The sequence below is a fragment of the Coregonus lavaretus genome, assembly GCF_964263955.1.
Source record: "Coregonus lavaretus genome assembly, chromosome: 15".
In the NCBI taxonomy this organism is placed as follows: domain Eukaryota; kingdom Metazoa; phylum Chordata; class Actinopteri; order Salmoniformes; family Salmonidae; genus Coregonus; species Coregonus lavaretus.
In genome coordinates this window covers 43,986,530-43,993,631 of record NC_140002.1, presented here as the reverse complement: position 1 = coordinate 43,993,631, position 7,102 = coordinate 43,986,530, and the positions used below count along the sequence as shown (strand labels likewise).

The 7,102-nt window shown below is 40.3% G+C and overlaps 1 protein-coding gene across 1 annotated transcript in view; it reads left to right on the top strand.

The window, feature by feature from the left end:
* sra1 (steroid receptor RNA activator 1) overlaps nt 1-7,102 on the top strand; it is a gene marked incomplete at its 3' end in the record, with an annotated part of 104,356 nt that overhangs the window by 58,968 nt on the left and 38,286 nt on the right. The gene's annotated exons all lie outside the window — the stretch shown is intronic.

The window sequence follows — 7,102 nt, the reverse complement described above, 5'->3', positions numbered from 1 at the left end:
TTATAGCCTAATGTCATCACAACTTCCCCTTACTCACCTCCCACAGTGCATACAGCCAGTACATGTTAAAGTAGTTTTGGTTTTCTTAATTAGTACTGTTGCAAGCACACAATAATATGATTATTGTGAATAGTCAGATTAATATAATAGTTTGATTTAAATGTTAACAAGCTTTGCAAGAAGAACGATTTCCTTAATAATCCTGTTTACATGGACACATCTGAAATCAGGCTACCTGATTCTAAATAAACGTTCTACCATATTACATGTTATTTTTGTGAAGAATATTAGTTTTTGAGTTCGGACATATAATGTTTGTATGTGAAAACTATTTCTAAGATGCATACTTTCAGCTTTTCCAAACTCATTTCTGTCGTTCAAAATAAATAAGTTTGCGCCGCTTGTGCTAGCACATGCGCAGATGAAATACACCACTATAACTCTGATTAAGGGATTTACATGTAAGGGATAAACGCTGACGTTCTGTACATTACATTGGAAATAATGGACTATGCAGCGGGACGAGGTGGAGCCAAGTCGCTTTGCGGAGTTCATTTTGTACAGAACCGAGGTGGAGCCAAGTCTCATTGCGGAGTTCATATTGTACAGAACCGAGGTGGAGCCAAGTCTCATTGCAGAGTTCATTTTTGCGGAGTTCAATGTACATAACCGAAGCGTTTATCCCGCTTATACCACAGTTGCCAAAGACAACAATGCTAAAGCACACATTTACGGGTAGAAAAAAAATATGTCTTTGATATTTTAATTTTTATAAGATAATTCATTCTTTCTCATCTTTTGGTTGCTTGAGACGCGACCCAGTCGTTCGTTCAATTAGTTAGATATTTATGGACGCGACCCAGTTGTTCGTTCTATATGTTCTGTTGCCATGTTCGCTAACAACGTTCTTGTCCCTTGCTTACTAACTAGCCAACTAGCTACGGCTAACACAGTCTCGACCTCTGCAGCCAGAATAACAGCAAAGTAGCTGCATTTGCATTTGTTTAGGATATTTTCTATTGCAGTCATTTCAATACATCCATAACAATGAGCTGATGATCCCTGATTTTGCCTGGCATAGCTAAAAAAGTTTGCCTTCTCGTCACTGTTTTAATGTCCATTCTAGAATGCCCTTCTAACCAATCAGAAACAAGTATTCAACAATGCTGTGGTATAAGTCCTATTATAAACTGGGTGGTTTGAGCCCTGTATGCTAATTGGCTGAAAGACGTGGTATATCAGAAAGTATACCACGGGTATGACAAAGCTTTTATTTTTACTCTTCTAATTACGTTGGTAACTAGTTTATAATAGCAATAAGGCACCTTGGGGGTTTGTGATATACTGTATGGCCAATATACCACGGCTAAGGGCTGTATCCAGGCACTCGTTGTGTCGTGGTTAAGAACAGCCTTTAGCTGTGACATATTGGCCATATACCACAGCCCCTCGGACCTTATTGCTTAATTATATCACAGCATTGTTGAATACTTGTTTCTGATTGGCTAGAAGGGCATTCTAGAATGGAACCGGTCTAATGTCCATAGCTCGTGTTTCTTGACCCGAGCAAATCTCTTCTTCTTATTGGTGTCCTTGAGTTCCGTTACTCCTCTCTGTTCAAGCCAGCCTCTGAACACCTCATATCTCCACACAGCTGTGCCCTTGAAAGATATGAGAAGAACAGGATAGACTGAGATACTGTGGTCACTCTCAGAGGCTCTTTCTCTTGACCGTGTGACCAAGTTCAACAGAAGCCCAGATGGTTGGAAACAATAACAGGTCGTCGCACCATGTCCTTGACGATATGCCCAGACCAGCTATGGGGAGTGAACGTGGAAGAGAGGAACCATTCTTTCTCAGAAGCACAGCATTGGTAGAGAGAATGCCAAGAGTGTGCAAAGCTGTCATCAAGGCAAAGGGTGGCTATTTGAAGAATCTCTAATATATATAATGTATTTGTTTAACACTTTTTTTTGGTTACTACATGATTCCATATGTGTTTTTTCATAGTTTTGATGTCTTCACTATTATTCTACTATGTAGAAAATAGTAAAAATAAAAGAAAAACCCTTGAATGAGTAGGTGTTCTAAAACTTTTGACCGATAGTGTATGTTTCCAGCGAGCATGGCAATGGAGCATATATATATATATATAGAACGAACAACTGTGTCGCGCCCATAAATATTGAGCTAATCGTACGGCTGGGTTGCATCTCTAGCAACCAAAATATGAGAAAGTATTAATTATCTTCTAAAGATGATAATATCAACGAAAATGTTATTTATAAATGTGTGCTTTAATACTGTTTTCTTTGGCAACTGTGGTGTAAGCGTGACAAACACCTCCGTTCTGTACATTACCTTGGAAAAATGAATTCCTCAAAGAGACTCGTCTGCGTCGTCCATTATTTCCAAGGTAATATACAGAAGGTCGGCGTTTATCCCTTACATAATTCTAAAGATTGCTCAAGAAACAAGGTGTTTTAATTGGTGTATGCTTACTTCGATTATGACCTTACGCTGATTAAGATAAGCAGAGTAAGGTGTTTACATGACTAATGCCATAACCGACCTACTGCCATAATCCGTTTAATATCGAATGATTTGTGTGCATGTAAACATACGCATTGTCTTTTACAATATAACAACGTTCACAGTTAATACAATATATTTACAGATGGTCAATTCAATTAGACATGAGTGGAAATAATAGTAAACATCTTTATTGCATGTACAGTAGAATGGGCTGCCCATTATTCATTTAAACTCATATAACAAAATATGCAAGCAAATGCCATTAAAACCCTTGCAGTGCATTTGCTGTGTAGCAATGTATGCATCTACATTTTTTCCATCTAAGATACTTAGATATCGACAACATTCTTCAGCTTATTCAGAAAAGTCCCTTTACCGTGTGTCACGACTTCCGCCGAGGCTGCCCCCCCTCTTGGTTCGGGCTGGCTTTGGCGTTCGTCGTCACCGGAGTACAAGCTACTGCCGATCCCATTCTCATCACTCCACATGTCATGTCTTGTCAATCACACATACCTGCTCATTCCCCTAATTAGTATGTGTATAAGTGTTCCCTCTGTTCCCCTTGTCTTTGTGAGTGATTGTTTGTTGTGAGAGCGTGTAGCTTGGTTGAGCTACTATTCACTTTGTTTAGGCCAAGGTGGATGTTTTCCCTTGTAATAGTTTGTTTGACGCTTGGGGCGTTTGATTTATGTAAACTCTGGACTTCAGTATTTTACCTCCTGCTCCTGACTCCTTCATTCACACCTCGTCACACCGTGTACCATTCCATCTTAGTATTATTTACAATTTAGGTACCAAACAGAACAGGGAACATATAAACGTTTTGCCAGCCCTGGTTACAGTAATGCAAAGTGTATATTTAAGCAATAAGGCCCAAGGAGGTGTGGTAGATGGCCAATATACCACGGCTAAGGGCTGTTCTTATGCACAACGCAACGCGGAGTGCCTGGATATAGCCCCTTAGCCGTGGTATATTGGCCATATACCACAAACCCCTGAAGTGCTGTATTGCTATTATAAACTGGTTACAAAAATAATTTGAAGTAATTTTGCATCAAACCTGTGGTATATTGTCTGATATACCATGGCTTTCAGCCAATCAGCATACAGGACCTACCCGGTTTATAAATAAGAAAATAGCTATCATTGCTTTGATATATAGGTACCATACATTACAGACTGTATACGAATGATACTATACTAAGAGTACAAATTGAAAGGTTGACACAATTTTGAACAATAAAGGTACTTAATTTGAAATTAAACAACACATGAAAAATCATTAAAACAACATGAAAACTATGTCATTTAGTACATCTCAAGAAATTGCATATAAAGTATCAACTGCCCTTTCAATGTGTCTGAGTTGACACTCAAGGATACATGCCATAGACCTTTCTGTATAGAGTTCGAAATTCAACAGCATTTTGTACAAGATAATACTCTAGCCAGGCAAACTGATTAGGCACAATTAATATACACTATTGATGAAACAATAAGTACCTTTAATATGCTACTGAAACCTGATGGAACAACCCTGACCGCATGAGAACCCTTGGAAGGGTTGAGATGTAATGCTTAAGGGGGAAATCTGCAGTTCAAACAATAACAAAGCCGTCACCCTGCCCCTGTTTTGGGTAAACAGCTGAGGGATGGGGCTGGAGAAATGACTGGTCATAGACTGACCAGCCATCATATCAAAATTATAGTTTGACCTAGATCTGCTTTAGCCGACATCCACATAGCGGTTGTTTTGGCAGTGTCGGAGGTGGAACTGCGTTAAGCTTACCATATGCTTCCCAGTCTAAACAGTTTGCTCATATACAGTGCATTTGAAAAGTATTCAGACCCCTTGACTTTTTCCACACTTTGTTACGTTACAGCTTTATTCTAAAATTGATTAAATACGTTTTTGCTTTTACATTATTGGGTATTGTGTATAGATTGATGAGGGAAAAAACTATTTACTCAATTTTAAAATAAGGCTGTAGCGTAACAAAATTTGGAAAATGTATTATGACAGAAATGTGTGACGTTGTTTTTCGTTTTTGTGTTCGGCAGGGTTTTACTTGGTTGTTTGAGTACATAACATTTTTTCTTGAGGCTTGTCGAAGTTTGGTAGCCGAAAGTCTACCCCCCTTCGTCGGTGATTGGTCAACACTAGGAATTCTTCAATGAAGTGTTCGTTGTCATTCAACGACAGGCGACTAGTTTTCATGCACATTTTTTCATTTGAGAAATACTGCACCAAACATCTTAGTTAGATGTAAAATTGCGCAACTAATATTGCTGCTTTTTTCTCATTTTTTCAAGCAAAGGTATTTTAAGAGAGTATGCGAGCACAGACGTTCGCTTCGCCTGGCCAAGTTCTGCAAGGAGCAAACCGAACCTATATACAGTGAGGGAAAAAAGTATTTGATCCCCTGCTGGTTTTGTACGTTTGCCCACTAACAAAGACATGGTCAGTCTATATTTTTAATGGTAGATGTATTTGAACAGTGAGAGACAGAATAACACAAAAAGAATCCAGAAAAACGCATGTCAAAAATGTTATAAATTGATTTGCATTTTAATGAGGGAAATAAGTATTTGACCCCCTCCCAATCAGAAAGATTTCTGGCTCCCAGGTTTCTTTTATACAGGTAACGAGCTGAGATTAGGAGCACACTCTTAAAGGGAGTGCTCCTAATCTCAGTTTGTTACCTGTATAAAATACACCTGTCCACAGAAGCAATCAATCAATCAGATTCCAAACTCTCCACCATGGCCAAGACCAAAGAGCTCTCCAAGGATGTCAGGGACAAGATTGTAGACCTACACAAGGCTGGAATGGGCTACAAGACCATCGCCAAGCAGCTTGGTGAGAAGGTGACAACAGTTGGTGCGATTATTCGCAAATGGAAGAAACACAAAATAACTGTCAATCTCCCTCGGACTGGGGCTCCATGCAAGATCTCACCTTGTGGAATTGCAATGATCATGAGAACGGTGAGGAATCAGCCCAGAACTACACGGGAGGATCTTGTCAATGATCTCAAGGCAGCTGGGATAAGTCACCAAGAAAACAATTGGTAACACACTACGCCGTGAAGGACTGAAATCCTGCAGCGCCCGCAAGGTCCCCTTGCTCAAGAAAGCACATATACAGGCCCGTCTGAAGTTTGCCAATGAACATCTGAATGATTCAGAGGAGAACTGGGTGAAAGTGTTGTGGTCAGATGAGACCAAAATCGAGCTCTTTGGCATCAACTCAACTCGCCGTGTTTGGAAGAGGAGGAATGCTGCCTATGACCCCAAGAACACCATCCCCACTGTCAAACATGGAGGTGGAAACATTATGCTTTGGGGGTGTTTTTCTGCTAAGGGGACAGGACAACTTCACCGCATCAAAGGGACGATGGACGGGGCCATGTACCGTCAAATCTTGGGTGAGAACCTCCTTCCCTCAGCCAGAGCATTGAAAATGGGTCGTGGATAGGTATTTCAGCATGACAATGACCCAAAACACACGGCCAAGGCAACAAAGGAGTGGCTCAAGAAGAAGCACATTAGGGTCCTGCAGTGGCCTAGCCAGTCTCCAGACCTTAATCCCATAGAAAATCTGTGGAGGGAGCTGAAGGTTCGAGTTGCCAAACGTCAGCCTCGAAACCTTAATGACTTGGAGAAGATCTGCAAAGAGGAGTGGAACAAAATCCCTCCTGAGATGTGTGCAAACCTGGTGGCCAACTTAAAGAAACGTCTGACCTCAAATAAACCTACCATTAAAAGGATAGACTGATCATGTCTTTGTCAGTGGGCAAACGTACAAAATCAGCAGGGGAACAAATACTTTTTTTCCTCACTGCATGTGGACACATTAGAGCTGTCAAATCCACAAGCGGCTCCTGGCATTATACCTAAAGTGGACATTGCCATCGGCTGCACGGAGTCAAATTAAGAGAAATCCCGTGCGAACACTGGAATGTGAGATATAATCTACAACTCAATTAGGATAATAGAAATCCTCTATTTAGTTTAATGATTTTTCCATTTAGGCGTAATTATTTCTATATACACTCTTAGAAAAAAGGGTTCAAAAGGGTTTTTCGGCTGTCCCCATAGGATAACCCTTTTTGGTTCCAGGTATAAAATTTTTTGGTTCCTGGTAGAACTCTATTGGGCTCCATGTAGAACCCTCTGTGGAAAGCAGTAGAGGCTCCTCAGAGTACCATCCTCCTCAGTGAATTTCAGAAGGAAAAAAAATATTGAAACATTATGAAAGTTATCCTTTTTAGATAAAACTATACTAAATATATTCACGTCACCAAACAGTTGTTTAAAACCCACTGTTTTGCAATGAAGGTCTACAGTAGCCTCAACAGCACTCTGTAGGTTAACACCATGGTGTAGCCGGAGGACAGCTAGTGTCCGTCCTCCTCTGGGGACATTGACTTCTATACAAAACCTAGGAGACTCGTGGTTCTCACCCCCTTCCATAGACTTACACAGTAATTATGACAACTTCCGGAGGATGTCCTCTAACTTATCAGAGTTCTTGCAGCATGAACTGACATGTTGTCCACCCAAT